Raw genomic sequence first — 20165 nt, 5'->3', positions numbered from 1 at the left:
TAGCTTGCCTTCTACCCTGTTCCCCAAGAGGAAAATATAACCATTACATGCTCTTTTATTTCTTTTTGTCTTGGCTAATATTCACTAGTATAGACGTTCTAAATGTTGTTTACTTGATAGTGCAAATTAAGAGGTTTCAGAAGACATTTTTTATGTGGAAGGAGGGACCTTGTTTAATTTAGTAGGAACACAAGCCAGGCAAGTTCCATTTGCCTTTAGAGAGTGCTCATGATCTGGCTGTTAAAATGTTAATGCCCTGTTTATTCTGCAGTGACATCTGTCCCCAAATATTTATATGATGCCATGAGTAGAGAGAGAGGTTTTATTCTTTTTAATTTTTTTTCTTCCTCTGCATCATAACTTTGACCTGTGGCCAAATTTAATGGCTAGCAGCAGACTCAGGTTGTCACTGAACAATCTGCAGAGCTAGGGAAGGATTACAGCACAGGTCATATCTACCCCAAACATTGAAAACACTATTATGCCATTATTACAGCCGTGGCTTCCTCCAAAGGATCCCGGGAAATGCATTTTTTAAAGGGCGCTGAGAGTTGTTAGGAGACCCCTATACCCCAATGGAGCTACAGTAACTGGAGTTCCCTCTCTGGTAATTTGTCTTCCAATGTGAACTGAATCAGTTATTTCCCCAACCCTAACTGTGGGTTCATTTACCTTCTTCCTTATAGCAGGTAGATGAGCTATAATGCAGATGGAAATCCCCTTCCCCAACGTTTAAGTAATGGGCTACCTTCCCATCCTGGCCTATTGACATGACTTTTGCATGGACATTCAGCAGCTGTGCCCGGTTTTGATGGTCTAAAGGCATAGCAGATGTCCTAGCTATGGTTTGTCATAGGAATCCCCCCTTCCTTTTTTGAAAACAGTAACAGAGACCATCCACTTGCCTTGGCAAATAGTTTAATGGTTTAATTGGTTTAATACAACCCCTCACACTCGAGTGTTCTGAACATACTTAAGCCCAAGAGAGTAGGGTATCCCATTTCCCACGTTAGGCAATAAGTAGTTAGTATTGTTTCAACTAGACTTTTACAGCTTGCACATAAATTCCAATGTTTAAGTACACTAATGACTGGAACAGATGGATGTGGCTAAGTGAGTTCTCTTAGAAGAATCTCTAACTCTTTAATTCACCCACCAGAGTTAATGCCAAGAGGTGGTAGACCTATTGAAATCAATGGGCTTAACTTTGTCATCTTCATTAATTTCATTGTGCCTACTCTGAATAAAATTTAGTTGAATACCACCCAGTATTCTGAAGGAAGTAAATTGGGTTCTAAAATCGTCACCAACTAACCCACTTGTGTACTTACTTATTACCAAAATTTATTTCTAAAACTATAAATCTCTAAGCTGCCTGGTGCACAATACAGGTAAGCTTCCATATACCTGAGGTGTTTTTTCCATGGTCCTAATTTAGATTATATTTGTAATAACATCAGAAGCTGCCTTCTGTGGTGCATATAACTCGGTGATGTCTGCTCTGACAGACAGTGACTCTACAGGATTTTGAACTGGTTTTTCTTCCAACCCTGGTTGGCAATGCCATTGGGGATTTAACCTGGGAGTTTTGGCATACAAAGTGTATGCAATACCACTGAGCTGCAGCCCATCCCCCAATGCTTCAGAAAGCTTTGACTTGATTCTTCTGCAGACATGGCTGTATACTTTATTCAGTTCACCAAATGGGACCCTTATCTAGGTGTATTTATTTACACATTTGTTTATACTGGAAGGGCAATTTCTTAATATAGAGAATTGAAACACAGAATGATTTCTACTTATCAGAGTAGTGAATTAGATAGCATTATATTAATTAAACCCCATTTAATCTACTTAGAAGCTTTTCAACTTGTTTAACAAGACAGTTTTGGGAAGGAAATTGCATCTGTTAACTGCCCCCAAATTGTATTATAAAGCTGGTGTCTCAATAAGGACTTAAAGTGTCATTTACTGATCTGGACTTTTCAATGGATGGAGGGATAGAGGCATTGATTGGTCAGATTTTTAAACCAGTCTTCAATATATGGTCTCAATCAGAAGTTGAGTATTTGGTGTTGCAAGTACCACAATGTGGAACACTCTTCCAGCAGAGGTGGGGCAAGCATACTTGCTTTTGACTTTCAGGCATCTTTTGAAGGGTTGTTTGTGTGTGTGTGTTTTGTTTTTATGTCAACAGGTGTAAAGCAGTTGTTTAGAATGTTATTGAGTAGCCAGCCATTTTAAGGATAGTTTTAAATTGTTTTAATGGTGTTCATTTTTATATTGCTGTATAAGAGGGCATTATATAAATATAATGATATTTTATAAGAGGGCAGTATATAAATACTCAAATAAATAAATATAATACAGGTATTTATTTTCCCCAAAAAATGCAGCAATGCAAGGGCGGACCAATCCAAACTCTGTTGAGGGAGCAGTAGTGTAGCATGGAGCAACAGATCCTCTGACAAGTCCCAAACCTGGTCACTTGCACCAGGCAGGGAAGAGGAGGGTGTTTTACTTTTTTTTTTTGGGGGGGGGGTTCATGTTAGATCCAGGCTAGCAAAGCTGAGGAGCCTAGATTGAGCCCTGGCCTGAGGGATGGGCCAGATCAGGATGCAGAAGATATATGCTCATCCCTGCTGCATTCTGCCCAATATACTCCAACACATTTTGTAGAACTTCAACATGGGGTTCTATGGCAGTGGAGCCACATTCCATCAGTAGAGAACAGCAGCTAAGACATCCACTAAATGCAGACACCACCACTTCCAGCGGCATGGATCAAAGGTTAGTAGTGCAGCCTAATATGTCAACAGAATCATACAAATAAGGTAATGGGAACAGTTGAGATGAGATGCTGACTGGAACACGCCTGAATGAAGATCTGAATGTTGGTCTCTTCCACTCCTCATCTGACACTCTAACCGAAACACCACACTGGCTATCCCACATGGCAGATAGGCTTGCTGGATTATTCTGGGATGGATCAAAAGAAAGAGGATCAGGGGAAAGAGGAACCCTGTAGAGAAATCCCATAGTGGGGCTTACTTCTGACTAGTCATGTGTCCAATAATGCTCATTAGGGATTACTCCCTAGTAAATGCGTTCATTTCAGCCTTCGTATAATGTTGATATTGATTCTTTTGTCATCACCCTCCCCCTTCCAATGCAGTGTGCAGATAATTCTATTCCCCCCCACCATGCTAATTATATTTTCATATTGCTTTTCATCTGTTTTAATAATGCTAATATTTTTGATAATAATTTCACTCTGCAGCTGTAACCAGCCCTGCTTTTCCTGATTGCTTCAAGAATTGCTATAAATATATGAATTATTTTGAAGGGGGGAGTTATTAGTATATTTTGTATGCAGATGGAAAGGGGAATGGGAAAAAAAAACGGAGAGAAAATATTTCTTGGGTACTAGATAATTGGCTTTTGGGGGTAAAACCTGTATAACATTAAAGATTTGGTATTAAAAAGACGATTGTAATGAATTTTCCATTATAAAGCTTTAACAGGGAGACTAGTGATTCTTCTATGTTGATGACAACATGATATTCTGTGTCTCTTAAATCATCCTATTTATTCATAACTAAATGCCTATCATGGTGATGTATAGGGTAGAAGGATCAAGCTCTCACCTGCCCATTTTTCAGGGTAGCTTTGTTGGATATTGTTCCCGTTGGTTTTTACAGACAGGCAGTTAATGCATTTTTATTGTTTTAACTTAGCATTTTGTTTTTATTTCTTCTTCTTTCACACCACTGCAAATTTTTTTGAGTTGTGGTTGGTGTAAAAACCCTTTCAATAACATAATATGAACAACAAATGCCTACTGACAGGGGGAGAGGAGCTTTATAGAGCAGCAGGAAAAGCTAGGGGCAGGTAATGGCCCAGCAATAGAGCACCTGTCTTGCAGGAGGAAGGGATTACATGGTGCAGGGTACCTCGGGTTAAGAACTTAATTCATTCTGGAGGTCCGTTCTGAACCTGAAACTGTTCTTAACCTGAGGTACCACTTTAACTAATGGGGCCTCCCGCTGCCTCTGCGCTGCCGCCACACGATTTCTGTTCTCATCCTGAAGCAAATTTCTTAACCCAAGGTACTATTTCTGGGTTAGTGAAGTCTGTAACCTGAAGCGTCTGTAACGCGAGGTACCACTGAACCTTTCAAGCACTTCCCAGTTAGTTTTGAATTTTGCACAAAGAATCAGGTGGAGAAATAGGGAGGGGAAAGAGAGTACAGTGGTACCTCGGGTTAAGAACTTAATTCGTTCTGGAGGTCCATTCTTAACCTGAAACTGTTCTTAACCTGAAGCACCACTTTAGCTAATGAGGCCTCCTGCCTCCGCAGCGCTGCCACTGCATGATTTCTGTTCTCATCCTGAAGCAAAGTTCTTAACCCGAGGTAATATTTCTGGGTTAGCAGAGTTTGTAACCTAAAGCGTATCTAATCCGAGGTACCACTGTAGAGGGGAAGGAAAAGGAGCTTCTGACCAGACACTGGGCCTTTGAAGTTTGCAGTCCACCCCCTCTCAGCCCCCACCCCTCCCAATAAAGCAGTTCATGACTGCCTCCACCTTGTCCCTGTCTCCTACAGAGACCCACATCAGCTGGGGGGTTGTTTCATGGTGTTGTCTCAGTCCCGTTTCTGGTTCTTATGGGTGGAAACACCAGGCATTTTGCCACCTCTGGCAATAAAGTTGACCAGAGCTCCCCTCCCTTCCCTTCATGTTACAGACACAGAGGCATCCATACAATGGGGGGAAAGGCACAAGTGGTAAAAGATTCCCAAAGACCACCTGTTTTAACAAAAGAAATATAGGACGCAATAAGCTGGGTGTGAGCAAAGCAAGTCTATAAAGCAACACTAATTATTCCTTTCAGTTGAAGGTATTTGGTTGTGTTATTTCACTTACCAACCTGCAAATAGCACACTATATGAATCAGTGGTAACCTAATTATAGTTATTAGACAGGTGTGTCCGATATTGCTTCTTTATTTATTGGGGTAAATCACCACTGAATTGAGCAATAAAATATGAAGAGAGTCGAAGCAATTAGACATACTGGAAAAAAGAAGGAATTGAGGAGGGGTGGGGGAGAAAGAACCCTCTGGAAAGAGCAGAGTGAAATAATTATCTGTTTGCTACACTAAGTCAGCACTTTCCCCCCCAACTTTTTAAATAAGATTATAGAAGATGAAAAGCAAGAGCTTGCTTCAGCTTTTAAGAAAGATGTAAGCAATTTTAAATTGTACTTTCTCCCCTGGGAGAGTGTGGAAAATATTTCTGGTAAATTAAAATATAATAAAAGCATTTGCTGGGTGAAAACATTTTTCATATTAATTGCTTAATTTCTGTTGATGCTTAATTATTGGTCTCGGGGGCATAAGGTCAAAACCATGTATTGTTATTTTTTTATTAAATATAATAATAAACTGTGTACTCTGGGTGCTTTTGTATTGTTCGAATATAACTTATTAATGTTGCAGAAATTGTGTTTGGTATTTCTGAATTCTGCGCAGAGCTGGGGTCTCTGGCCAAGTACTCACTAAATGATTGACATGTGTCTGAGCTGTACAGAGATACAATTCCCCTCACCATTAATGTAATTAGTGATGAGCAACCACCCCCATCAGAATTCATAATTAGCTCAAGTTTTCTCCACATGAGGTAGCGCTAGCCACCAACTTGCCTGATTCTTTTGTAAAGGCATTTTCACAGAGGATAAGGCTATCAATGGCTTGACCACAATGACTGTGTTCTGCCTCCACGGAAGACCTCTCAACACCAGTGGCTGCGGATCACAGTTGGGGAAAATGCTATTGCACCCATGTGTTACTGGACGGCTTCTCGTGGGCATCTGGTTGGCCCCTGTGAAAACAGGATGTGGTATTACATGTGCCTTTGTGTTCTGAAGTTAGACCAAAGTTCTCAATTGTTCCAAAATCTCATAATAATGTTGCAGACCACTCCAATATCTGAGTAGTGCAAGATTCCAGGGGTTCTAGATGCTTACCCAGAGTTGGAACGAGCGACAGTGAAAACTGTGGTGTCTTTATGAAATATGGTTTTTAGACAACTTGAACTTACGATGGAGGAGTTCACAGCATTAAAACCCCATGAGGGTCTTGCTTCCCCTATTGCCACAGCCTTTGGATTCCAATAGAAATCAGGCACAGCACTGTCTCCCAGCTACCCAGCCTGTAGCCTTCTTACTGTCTTCTAGCTCACATAACCCTCCTCTCAACTCTAGCAGAGTCCTAAAGCCCTCCTGCCTCCTTCTCAAACCTGGCAAGCACTTACCAGCCTTTGGGAAAGAGAAAGAGGGACTGTAGGACCCCTGCCCAAGCCCTCACGCCTCCTTCCCAAAGCCAAGCAAACACTTATTGGGCTTTGAGAACGTTCCCTTCTTGTTTGTGCACCTGGTGTGACCACACCACTCGCATCACCCTAAGTCTAGGTGGGACCATATTCGAACGCTACCAGCAAAATTTCTGAGTCCAGCAAAACGTCTCTCAAATGAGGCTCTTGTGATTGGCTGGTGTTTGGAGAAACACAGATTATACAAGGAAGAGCAGTCTCCATATACAGCAAAGTACTCCTCTGACTATCATATATACAGAGTTTCTAACAGCAGCTCTCCTAAGCCGCACCATCATTTTAGATCAGTTGAGGAGGCCTTCAAATTCCAGCTCATTTGGAGACCAGACTGGTCTCCATGAGAAGCTTTTATAGCTGCAAGTGATAAGGGCTGCAGCCTTTTCTGTTATTATTGCAAAATAGATAACTCTCTGGTTTTCTATAAAGGAAAATAAAATAAAGCACATCAGTGAAGGGCGCCTGATGTGAGAGGCAAATTGCCATTGTAAATGGAATGCACTCGTTGGAAGTCTTGCTGGTTTCGGGGTTACTTCCCGCTCTGTAATTTTACTCTGCCTAGCAAGGCTCAGGGGGCATTTGAACATATGGGTAGACTGAGATTAATTGTTGGGACTCAGCCATGCCCACCCTCGTTTTGCTCTTTGCATTTGTGTGCATTAGGCAATATGTTTAATGCTTCCCATTTCAATCCATTTATGCAGACTTGGCTGAAGACCGGGACTTTTTAGACACGTGGTATGGAGCTTGTCGTAAATCCTCCTGCCCACCCGCCCGCCCAGCAGAGACATAAGTTGCTGGCGCGTCTTATGGTAGCCCGCTTGCATGAATGTTTGAGAATGGTCTAAGAGTACCTATTCCCAGCAAAACCTCCAAGGGAAGAAAATTAATGCCTCTCTCATTGTATCGATTGTAGCCAATAAGTGCCTCAATGATTTGATGCAAGGCAGAAGCAGCTATGAAAGGAACTGGGAGTGGTAGGGTGGGGGGTGGGGAGGAAGGAAGGAAGGAAGAAGGCAGGGCAAAGGGAGAAACCGCTTGTAAGAAAGATGTGGTTTAATTCTGGGATGAATTTCACCAATCTATGCCCCCTTGGGAATTTAGCAGATAGGCCTGAGTGCACTTAGATATCATTTCAACAGATGCAAAGTTATCTGTCTGTGAAGGCGGGGTGGGGGAGGGAGAGAGGGTAGGAATTTGTCAAAGAGCCTTGGCAACAGAGTGACCTCAGGAAACAGGTTTTTCTTTCTTTTGAGATTAGAACCCCCCCCCCATAAAAGAGAGAGACAAGGAAGCTACATTAACTCAAGGTCATCGTTGTAATTGGTATAATAAATTTTTGGTTCTCCAGGTTGTATCCCTTGCTAGTACTACTCAGAGTAAGACCCATTGGAGTTAATGAACATGGCTAAATTGGGTTTATTAATTCCAGTGCATCTGCGCTGGGAAGGACTTGGTCAGATACAGCCCATTAATGAGAGCACAGGAAGCTGCCTTATACTGATTCAGACCACAGATCCATCTAGCTCAGTATTGTCTACACTGTGGTCACCAAACAGTTTTTTGACTAGTGGGCACGTTTTGAGAGAGTGCTTGCGGTGTCAGTTACAAAGTGCCGTATTTTTGCTCTATAGGACGCACCCAACCATAGGACACACCTTGTTTCAGAGGGGGAGAACAAGAAAAAAAAATTCTCAACCTCTCTGCTCAGCGCCCCTTCAGCGAAGCGGCAGGAGAAATGGAGCCCCTTCCATTTCTCCTCCTGCTTCACTGAAGGGGCACTGCGCAGCTCTCCCTCTCTGCTGAAGCCAGGAGAGTCTTGCTCTTCCGGCTTCAGCAAAAGGAACCCGAAGACTTCGGAGCGCAGCGTGAGTTCCCACTGCACTCCAAAGGCTTCAGGCGGCTATCCCTGAAGCCTGGAGAGTGAGAGGGGTTGGTGCGCACTGACTACTCTAGCTCTCCAGGCTTCAGCGAAAGCAATCCGAAGCCTCCGGAGCGCGGAGGGAGCGCTCCCTCTGCACATCGGAGGCTTTGCATTTCTATCGCTGAAGCCAAGGATCCTGCATTCGCTCCATAGGATGCACACATATTTTCCCTTAATTTTTGGAGGGGAAAAAGTGTGTCCTATAGAGCAAAAAATATGGTAGTTGCCATGAATACCATGGCATAACACAAAATTAGAGAGACAACCACCCTTGGCAATCTTATACTTACCATGGAAAGTCAGCTATGTCACGTTGGTCTTGATTTTGGAGATCATACACATATACATTTACTGGTGTTGTTGCCATAGATTCATAGCAGGGAAAAAATATACAACATTCTTTCTCATAAATCACTTAGAAGGTACTTGCACACTTTGTCTCATAATCTTCTTTCTAGGAAGGCTAGAAAAAAAGGGGGGTCACTGCTGGATGCCTTCACCTTGTAGTCTACACTGGTCTACACTGACTGGCAACAGCTCTTCAGGGTTTCAGGGTCTCTCCCAATCTTATCTGAGCTTGAACTTGGGGCCTTCAGCATGCAAAGCAGAAATTCTACCATTGAGCTATGGCCCTTCCACTTAATGAAGTTGAGTCAGGACTATTTCTTCATGAAATGCTCAGGCAACACCAGACTGCACACAGGGGCTTAATTGATTGAATTTCCCCCATAAAACAAAGCTTCACGCTGAATGAGTGGTAGGCTGAATACTAGGCCAGAGTGGATGTCCTACCTTCACTCTCAGAGGAAGAATGTCTCTGAACAGCAGCTGCTGGAAACCTTTAAGATTAAAAATATTGACGGTTCAAGAGTTGCAAAGGGACTATACCTTACAAACAATTGGCAACACTTTAAGAACACAATAACATAAGAAGAGCCTTCTGTCTTCACAGTGGTCAAGCAGATGCTCATGCAAAGCCCACAAGTAAAACTCAAGCACAAGAGCACTCTTCCCTCCTATGACTTCTAGCAATTGGTATACAGAAGAATCACTGCCTCTGACCATGGAGGCAGAGCAATAGTCATCATGGCTGGTAGCTACTGATAGCCTTATTTGTCCAATCCTCTTTTAAAGCCATCCAAGTTGTGTCCACCACTGCCTCATGTGATAGTAAGTTCCATAGTTTAACTGTCCACTGCATGAATAAGTACTTTCTTTTATCTGTTTTGAGTATTTAAACTTGTAGGTAGGAGGTTCAGCATACACACCCACTGAACCAGAATCAATGAACAGCCAAAAAGCAGAGAGATAAATGTAGATTAACACATGACACCTCTGAAGGTGGGACTTTTGCCAGGATTCTGAAGAGACAAAACCCTCATGTGTAGAAACATTTGCTTAATATTTTACCAAACTAGGTCAGCCTCCAAGTATGATTTATAGTGCCAAGCTTTTAGGGACCATGACTGGAAAATTCATATCATATGATTTCATTTAGAATGAAATAGTTGTTAAAGAGTTAATAACTGTAACCTTAACATCCTCCTGAGATTTCCAGCAACTGGTATTCAGATGCATGCTGCCTCTGACAATGGAGGTAGGACTCCATGAGCTCATTTCAGGTTGCAGTGGTACCTTGGTTTAAGAACAGCTTAGTTTATGAACAACTTGGATTAAGAATGCTGCAAACCTGGAAGTGGGTGTTTTGGTTTGTGAACTTTGCCTTGGAAGCAGAACATGTTGGGTGTGTTGCATTTGTAAATTGAGTCCCCCATTTAAGAATGTTTTGGTTTAAGAATGGACTTCTGGAACAGATTATGTTCATAAACCAAGGTACCACTGTACTTCTTCCTGATCTTGCAGAGGAGAACAGAACTTGTCCAATTATAAATGGTGTGATAGGCTTCCACCTGAAGAAGACACCCAATCTCCTGACCAAAATGCACAATGTTATGCTGTGTCTAAGAAACTCTACAAGCAAAAATCCTACAGTATTCACAACTTCCTTATTTCTCACAGCTCTTTTGTCTCAGTCTATTAAGGAAAATTCTGAAATGTTAGGTCTTAGCCCCATATTTGGTGAGTGATTCCTGCACTGCAGGGGGGTCGGATCAGATGATCCTCATGGTCCCTTCCAACTCTACAATTCTGTAATTCTATGATTATGTGACTTGAAGATTAATGTGGAACTAGAGCACAGTGGTCTTGGGAATAATGACAGCTGAAAGCAAAATGGACTAGAAACAGAATGATGTCCATCAGTATATATATATGGATCAGGTGTGGGAAAGCTTTTTCACAGCCCAAGGGCCACATTCCCTTTCACACTGTCATGAACTGGCAGGACAACAGGGAGGAGGAAGAGGATCTTAGTGAGGGGTGTAGCCAGGACTGGGACACACCAGGGCCAGCTGGGGATGGGGAAGTAAAGGTAGTACAGGGTGATGGAGGATGATGAGGGGATGGGAGTTTGTGTACAGGATCCAGAGCAGCAGGACCCCTCACCAGAGCCAGAAATGCCCCTGTCTTCATGAACATAGCAGGCTCTGAGGCATAGGGAGTAGCAAGCAGGGCACTCCAGGAGGCTGAGGCAGGCAAGGGCCCTCAGCCCAGCTCCCTATCTGGCCAGGTGGGTTTCACTAGGTCTGGGAGGAGTGTGTGATTCCTTAGCTGGAGTAGGCTTGGAACAGGTGAGGGTTGCCTGCCTCATCAAAGCCAGATGCTGCAGTCAGCATGCAAAGTACAAAAGGTCAGCAGTGCTAAGGTGCTGTATCTACTCAACTGCCTATGTTGATAGACCTCAGCTTGGATGTGCCAGGACCCTGGACTGGGGCTTGACATACTAACTTGCTGCCAGGTAGGCCAGGGGTTCAGGACACACAATTTTTTGAGGGTCACATTCCACTGTTGAGTGGGATCAGATATGAAAGTGGGTGGAGTAGCAAATGCAATTTTTACCTTTATACAGTAAACTAGTTTCTACATTCTCTCTCTCTCTCTCTCTCTCTCTCTCTCTCTCTCTCTCACACACACACACACACACACACCCCTCCAGATAAGTCAGAGGCATTGTCAGAGTTCCAGGGCACATTCCAACCAGGTGAAAACATTTTGGGTGAAACAGGGTGGGTGAAGGTTTTGGACCAGATAGAGTCCCAAGGCCAGAGAGTGAGACATGAAGGGACTGCAGGGCCTGAGGTCCCTCATCCCATATATATATATATATATGACTGCTAAAGGAAAAATGTGCAGTACGGCACATTTCTTAAGAACTGTGTGTTTGTTGCAATCACATATTTTTATGTGCATGCCTGGCATATCTGAGATCTTTGTCTAAAATTTGAAATGGACATCACATTTCCAGAATGTCCAGCAATGGACATCTTTCTCTTTCCCCAGCCCCTGAAAAAAATAATCCTATAACATTCATGGAGAAACATGAAGAGAAGGGAAGAATTAAGAGTTTCATTGCTGATCAAACACAAGTGTGTCTGAAAAGGATGTTTTGCTTTATATCTGATATCCCTCTTCTAGCAATAAACTTTAAGTCGGTGCTAAACATTTCATTTTGAATCTTTCAACTGCAGAAAACTTGATTGCCTTCCAATTTCCTGTCTCTCTTGATGTGTATGCAAATGCAATTGAAAACATTTTTTTAAAACACAAAAAAACAGAGTGCAATTTAGGAAAACATGCCATAATTATTATTTAATTTTTAGACTCTCTTAGTTTTGTCATTTCTCAGTTTCATGAAGTGGAAGAGAATACAGGTTTTGGTTAATGCTTAGTATAAATCTTTTTTGTAGTGTATAATTTAATTATATCCAAACTTGCTTTCCTTTGCAGTTCTAAGCCCTATAGCTGAAGCAAATTTCTATATTGCTCATCTGGCACAAATAACCTGTCCCGATTTAATAAGTGAACAACGTTGTTTTATTATCTGTCATTATATCAGTGTAACTGAAATGCTGTAGCTCTGTAAATCTCTTAAAATGCATTAACAACACACTGCACAGAGAGCAAAGGGCTCGATGGATTTTAGCTTAGTACCATGCACAGCATGCTGACATATCTGGGCTTTCTATTCCACGTACATTTTGTTGGTTTCTGCTCTCTTCACTGTGCAGCGAAGTGCTTGTCACGAGGCAATGTTTACATTCCACAGTCTGTGCTGTTGGGTTTTCCCACGGGAAAGGAGACTGGATGTGACGTACACTGGTTTCCTGTTTTTCACTGTTCACACTGTGTTTCTCTCCGTGCTTCAGAGGAGAGAGGATGCTTTCTCTGCTCCGGCAGAGGCAAGATGTTTTTCTGTAATCTACCAGCTTTGAAGTGTAAATAAAGTAATATAGAGTATGTGGCACGTACTCCTCATCATTCCGCTGTGCTTGGGACACTGCAATTTCAACACATTTATGTGTTTTAAATGGAAGAGGGTGCTACCTGCTTCATAGGGATTTGGGGAAATATACCATGTTCATCTACCCATGAGGTGGGAAAATACTCCGTAAGTGAATGAAAAACAGGAAACATGGAGTCCTGGATTGCAGGGGGTTGTGTTGGGCGACTCTTGTTGTGCCTTCCAGCTCTACAATTCTGTGATTGAAACAAGGGTGCCCCATGGCAAAAACAAAACTCATGCAGGATTGTAGGAAGTTGACTAATACTGAGATGCAGCTCACCTGGTGGGGCAGAGCCCCTATGCTGTTTTCCCTGCAGTGGGGTCATTGTTGCCTATGGGGAGGGAGATGGGGAGAAGTGTGGTGGTGGGAGGTCAGTGTGGTGCAAACACCATTGATGGAGCTATTTCAAATGACAGAAACTGGAAATAGGGGAAACTCAGTAGAAAAAAGTGAGCAGGGGTCCTTTACCTTTTTTTACCTTTTATGTACAAGCTAACTGGCACTGGAATAATCTAGGCCAGGACTGAACCCAGCAAGTCTGAACATTGAACTGAGTGTTATGGAAGGAAAACATTACAGGTTGTTACTTAGGGAGGTTCTTTCACTGCAACGAAGGGAGGAAGATTGGTTAGGCTACTGGGAAGGTGTATTTAACTGTGTTTATTTTGGGGATCTAAGTTTTCTACTGTGGGTGGTGATTGAAAAGCTTTAAGAACATAAGAACCTTTTGGGTCAGGCCAAAAGACACCAAGTCCAGCATCTATTTTTACAGAGGCCACCATGATGCCTCTTTGAAATGCTTTGTGGTATACAAAAGAGGGTTCTCTCTCTCTCTCTCTCTCTCTCTCTCTCTCTCTCTCTCCCTCCCTCCCTCCCTCCCTCCCTCTCATACACACACACACACACACACACACACACACACACAGTGAGTGAGTGTCAGGTGGAAAGCTCTAATACTTACATTGTGCTATTGTGACTCCTGTGGTGCCTTGGACAGTTTCAGGATGTATTGTGATGCTGCATGTAACTGGCAAGGGTCCCTTGTAGTGGACTAATGAAAGTAGTATAATACCTGTCATATTCTCTGAACTGATTCCCATGCTTGACATTGGACAAATAAGCAAACATCAGCAATTTCTTTTCCCATTTCTCTTTTTGTTGGAATTTTCTGACTTACCTAAAGCCAGCAGATGTATGCTACACATGTTTTGCTAGGATTGTTAGATATTATTTATTTATTTAATAGTATTTTTAGTCCATTCTTCACGGAATGTTTTCAATCCAGGAGTGGAAAACAAAGCCATATAAATATAAAGAGGGAAAACAATATACAAAAATGACAAATTCATGTAAACAGATCCAGTAAACAACTAAACAAGTCTATCATAAGGTCAAATAGCAAAACTAGAGCAGCAAAAATCAGTATTTTCAGTTTTACCAAATATCTATGTGAAAGCAAGTAAAACATTCAAATAGATTGAAACAGGCGAAAACAACCAGTTCCCATCCTGTTTTTCACTTATGACACTCCTCCCTTTCCCTCTCTGTCTCTCACACAAAGAGGGTCTCACTCTGTGCCAACAGACTTTCACTCTGTAGTTTTTGAGTAACTTAACATCCTTCACCCCCACTGTCCAAACAATCAAACCCCTCACCCTGAGTGGTATAAATTGTTGCCCATATGTATCTTCCTATCTGGGCTTGCTTGCAGTTTCCTGTAATATTATCTATATCTATAACTCTGTTTTAAAATGTCTGATTTTTACTTGCTATATTTTCAGGGTTTTTTTTAAAAAAAATCATTAAATTTGACACCTGCTGTGGCTCAGGCCGAGAACTTAGAGGGAAATACTGATAAGGCATAAATGTGGGGGCCTTGGTATGCGACCTGATTTCCCCCACCCCCTTTAAATACATGGCAAGTTCTCATTGCTCTAATTGACTTCACCGATTTCTTGGTTGCTCAGCAATTCATAAAATTAGGCCAGCTATATATAGTGGTCTAAAGATAGATTTAGGAACTTAACTTTTGAGGACCCTTATTTTCTTTTTTAATAAAAAGAAAGACAATAAAATGTGAAGTAGTTTTTCTTTATTCAAAGACTCCCCGCTCCCCAGAAATGCATTAAAAGGGCAGAACAGAAATGCTCTTGTTGCAATGCTTTATTTGTTTTTGGTGCAAGTTTCCATTCATTTCTTGCCTGTGAGATGATTACTGGAACATGAGCTCTTAATCCTAAAGATGAGGGATTTTATTTATTTTTCCCTTTTAAGCTCAAGAGCCACTTTCTCTTTGGGGCAATCTTTCAGGCTGCACAATACAGTGGTGAGCAGGGACAGAGGAAAAATTGGTCAGATCAGTAAAGTATTGTACGCTAGTTTCTACACACCCTCACACATTGGTGGACTTTGGGCTTTCAAATTTCAACAGCACCCAGTGTGATGCCAACATTTGGGGGCTCTCCTGCCTCTTGCGGTCTGTTCTGCCATTCTTGTGACACCCTATTAGTTTGGTGCCCAGCATGGGTGAACCAGTCACACTCCCCCAATCCGCCTCTGCCTCACGTCCTTTTCCTACATCCAGGCAAGTAAGAGGCATTGTGAGATTTCAGTGATGCATCCCAGCCAGGTGAAAACACTCAAGAAGAATGTGAAGTCATAGAGTTGGAAGGGGCCAAGAGGGTCATCTAGTCCAACCCCTGCAATGCAGGAATTTTTTTGCCCAACATGGGGCTCAAATCCATGATGCTCTGAGATTAAGAGTCTCATGCTCTACTGACTGAGCTATCAGCAGCTCAGGCAAGTGAGAGGTGTGACTGAGTGGTTGTGGCCTGGAGATAGTCGAGAGGGCCAGATGGAGAGGACCTGAGTTTTCCCACTCCTGCTTGATATGGAGAGACAGTTTCACTACAAAACACGAGGGTAAGAAGGACCCATCTGTAAAGCCTCAGATCTCATCAACAGAGCTGTAAACATAGGCGCCAGCTCCAGCCCCCCTCCAAAGTGCTTAAGAAGATGGTCCCCCTGACTTTACAAGGGGGAGAAGATCCTTACCAGGCATCTATAGAGCTGTTACCCGAATGTTGCCATTCATATTTTGCTAATTGCACTGCAACATTGGACCTGAGTTAGTTGTGTCCACACATTTAATTGTGTCTCCTCTGAGAAGGACGAGTGCTCAGTACAGCCTATTGAAATTAGTGGGTCTAAATTAGTCATGTGCATTAATTTCCTGATGCCCCTTTACTGAGGTACCAACGTATAGGTACATGACCCTCTAGTTCACAGTTGCCTTTAAATAGCTCCTCAATTTGGATATACAAGAAGTCAGAGCAGTAGTAATAATAACTATTATTCCCCCCCACCACCAAAAGAAATGAACAAAACACTTTGAGCCACATAACTGCCTTCTACTTAAATCTCCTGAGGAGATTTTCAAACATTACTCTAATAGAATTGGCAGCTTTTAAGCTATTACCACAGCTTTCATTTCTTCTAAGTGACATATAACTTCTAATGATTATTCCTTAGTTAGATTCTGTTTTATTAAAGAAATTAATATTTTTCATTCTGCATTTTTAGCCAAACTTCTATAAGTCTCTCTAGCTTCAGGTCTCAAACTTTGCGGTATATGACAAAATGTGGCCCTGAGGGATGAGACACAATGGAGGGAAAGAATTTTAGGATTATCAAGAGTGTACCATGCCTGGGGTGGTTATAAGACAGAGCCTATTTGTATGGTTGTTCTATGCATAGGGGCATAGAAAACCAGCTTATACAAAGTCAGATCATTGCTGGATCTCTCAGCGGCCTTTGATACAATCGACCATAACATCCTTCTGGACCGTCTAGAGGGGCTGGGAGCTGGGGGCACTGTTATACAGCGGTTTCGCTCCTTCCTCCTGGGCCATGTTCAGAAAGTGGTGGTGGGGGATGAGTGTTCAGACCCCTGGGCCCTCACTTGTGGGGTGCCTCAAGGTTCCGTCCTCTCCCCCATGCTCTTTAACATCTATATGAAGCGGCTGGGAGAGATCATCAGGGGGTTTGGACTGGGTGTTCATCAATATGCAGATGATACCCAGCTCTACCTCCCTTTCAAATCAGAACCAGTGAAGACGGTGAAGGTCCTGTGTGAGTGCCTGGAGGCGGTTGGAGGATGGATGGCGGCTAATGGATTGAGGTTGAATCCTGACAAGACAGAAGTACTGTTTTTGGGGGACATGGGGCGGGCTGGTGTGGAGGACTCCCTGGTCCTGAATAGGGTAACTGTGCCCCTGAAGGACCAGGTGCGCAGCCTGGGAGTCATTTTGGACTCACAGCTGTCCATGGAGGCGCAGGTCAATTCTGTATCCAGGGCAGCTGTCTACCAACTCCACCTGGTACGCAGGCTGAGACCCTACCTGCCTGCGGACTGTCTCGCCAGAGTGGTGCATGCTCTAGTTATCTCCCACTTGGACTACTGCAATGCGCTCTACGTGGGGCTACCTTTGAAGGTGACTCGGAAACTACAACTAATCCAGAATGCGGCAGCTAGACTGGTGACTGGGGGCGGCCGCCGAGACCACATAACACCGGTCTTGAAAGACCTACATTGGCTCCCAGTACGTTTCCAAGCACAATTCAAAGTGCTGGTGTTGACCTTTAAAGCCCTAAACGGCCTCGGCCCAGTATACCTGAAGGAGCGTCTCCACCTCCATCGTTCTGCCCGGACGCTGAGGTCCAGTGCCGAGGGCCTTCTGGCAGTTCCCTCATTGTGAGAAGCAAAGCTACAGGGAACCAGGCAGAGGGCCTTCTCGGTCGTGGCGCCTGCCCTGTGGAACGCCCTCCCATCAGATGTCAAAGCAATAAATAACTACCTGACATTCAGAAGACATCTTAAGGCAGCCCTGTTCAGGGAAGTTTTTAATCTGTGATATTTTAGTGTATTTTTGGTTTTTATGGAAGCCGCCCAGAGTGGCTGGGGAGACCCAGCCAGATGGGCGGGGTACAAATAATAAATTATTATTATTATTATTATTATTATTATTATTATTATTATTATTGGTTCAACTAGTTCAGTACTGTTTGTGCTGCTTGGCAGCTGCTCTCCAGGATTTCAGACAAGGATGTCTTTCACCTCTACCTGGAGATGCCAAGATTGAACCTGGGACCTTCTGCATGCAAAACAGATGCTCTGCCACTGAGCTAAGGAACATAGGAAGCAGCCTTATACCATCACGCTACCATCTAACTCAATAATGTCTTCACTGACTGGCAGCAGCTAACCAGAGTTTTAGATAAGGATAAAAAACTTTGAAAACTTGCTGCAGACTTTTTTTGGGATTTTTTGAGCTCAGATAGTGACTAGTTTTAGAATATCATGACAGCAGCCACTGGACTCCACAACAAAGGCTAGTTTTGTATCTTACTGTGTCTCGTTGGGTACTTGAAGCAGGTTTTTTTATATTCCAGAACTGCCCGGGATTCCACTGAGGCACTTCCAGAGGTCAAGCAGTTGACCCTCTGAATGTGTGAGGTTAAAATTGTGTTTCGCAGCCAAATCCAGCACCAACATTTGACCCTTGGAATTGCCCTTTCTCCCCATTTGGAAGAAATCAGATGGATAGTCCCCTCTTTGATTTGGCAGCTGGGCTGAACTGAGCATTAGGCTAATGATGCAGTTTGGGCCAAAGAGGGACTCCTCTGCTGAAATAATTTGTGGAGGATACACTGGTGGTAGTGGTGGAGAGTATGCACATTTCGATCCCACTAGTGAATCTCATTAAAATTGTCACTGCTAAAAAAAATTGTAATGAGGTGGATGTTCTCACTATGTGACAGGTGAGGTATAGCTATAGGGTTCCCGGGTGTGATGGAATTTAAACTTCCATTAGCCTGCTCCACAGGAGAAGCCAAAAGGTCATGCTTTTCATAATATGGTAGGAACATCTTCAAGACTTCCACAAGACTCTTCCAGGCTTCTGCTGTGCAAGGCTCCTTTATATTTCCTGGACACTCAAGTGTGTCTTCTTTCTGTAGCTCCTGAAAAGCTTAAGCTTCATGGATGAGTTTTTATATATTCTAGTCCTTCATGATGCCTTAAGTAGAAACATTTGGACTTTGTGCAAGGACTAGGTTCAAGCTAGAGTTGTGCTGTCCTTTTTTTTGAGTGAAACAATGTCCTCCTGAAAAATCATGTTGGTGGTGATGGGATAAAATTTTATTGAATTTTCAGGAGACGGCTGTTGCTATCTTGCATAACCTCACATGTCACACCATGTAACGTTGCACCATTTCAATAGTATTCTGCAAAGTGTGATTGATACAAAGCTTCGTTCTGGCAGCAGTTCCTGATGAGACTTAATATGGTTAGTGGCAAATCCATCCCTAACATTCCTGAGAATTTTATCTTCCACCCCACAAAAAGCAGTGAGAATTGGTCTCCCCTTTTCTCAGGTAGGATAATATTATTTTGGGGAATTTGGGGGCATTTTAGCCCAACTTTAGTTCAGAGATCTTGAAGCTCCTCTTGAGAAGGATGGTTTAAACCAAACCTTATCCAGCTCTGCAACTGCATACAAATGCCATTGGCTCCAGATACCTTACCCAACAAGGTATCTTGCTTGGAGATGAGAAGAGTCTTGTTTTGAAATTCAAGCTGGTACTTGACAATATTAGCTAATCAGACCAGCTTCGGAGTGTGGCAATGTCATGGCACCATACAACCAATTGTATCTGGCTATGGGTTGACATAAGTGAGGGCAAATGTCATTGCAAAGTGGATGGCAGTAGTGTGTGCATGTGTTTTTCTATCTGGTCTACATTTCACCAGAATCTGCAGCCTTCTTGGCTGCTCACAATTCCTGATCTTGGGTGGGGTGGGATGGATCATGGGTTACCTCATGATACCTTCTTGAGGACTTTAACTGAAGCACAAAGGCAACTGGGAAGCCCAAAGAATGCAGAAAACTAGTGAGGCAATTCATGGACATAGCCAGGATTTATTTTAAGGGGGGGAGGCTTTATGTCGGGGGTCGGAAAAAGAGTTATCTGTGACACAATTGGTCAGTTAGTTAAATATTTTAATTTATTTGACGGGGGGGGGCGGCGGCAGCTGCCTGCTGCTCCCTGGCCATACCCATGAGGCAATTATAGTGGTACCTCAGGTTAAGAACTTAATTTATTCTGGAGGTCCGTTCTTAACTTGAAACTGTTCTTAACCTGAGGTACCACTTTAGTTAATGGGGCCTCCCACTGCCACCAAATGATTTCTGTTCTCATCCTGAAGCAAAGTTCTTAACCCATGGTATTATTTCAGGGTTCGCGGAGTCTGTAACCTGAAGCATCTGTAACACAAAGTACCACTGTAGTAGAAGGAAAGTTACAGCACTTACAAGCAACCCTCAACTACCCTGCAAATGAGAATTTATCCTCTTTGAGTATGGAGATGTCCAATTTCTTTTTTCTATTT

At 42.9% G+C, this 20165-nt stretch overlaps 1 protein-coding gene across 31 annotated transcripts in view; it reads left to right on the top strand.

Annotated features, from left to right (window-relative positions):
• RBFOX1 (RNA binding fox-1 homolog 1) overlaps positions 1-20165 on the top strand; it is a 1485186-nt gene that overhangs the window by 953358 nt on the left and 511663 nt on the right. The gene's annotated exons all lie outside the window — the stretch shown is intronic.

This window comes from Podarcis cretensis, assembly GCF_951804945.1.
Source record: "Podarcis cretensis genome assembly, chromosome: 14".
NCBI classification, from domain to species: Eukaryota; Metazoa; Chordata; class Lepidosauria; order Squamata; family Lacertidae; genus Podarcis; species Podarcis cretensis.
This window is presented reverse-complemented; position numbering and strand designations above follow the sequence as displayed.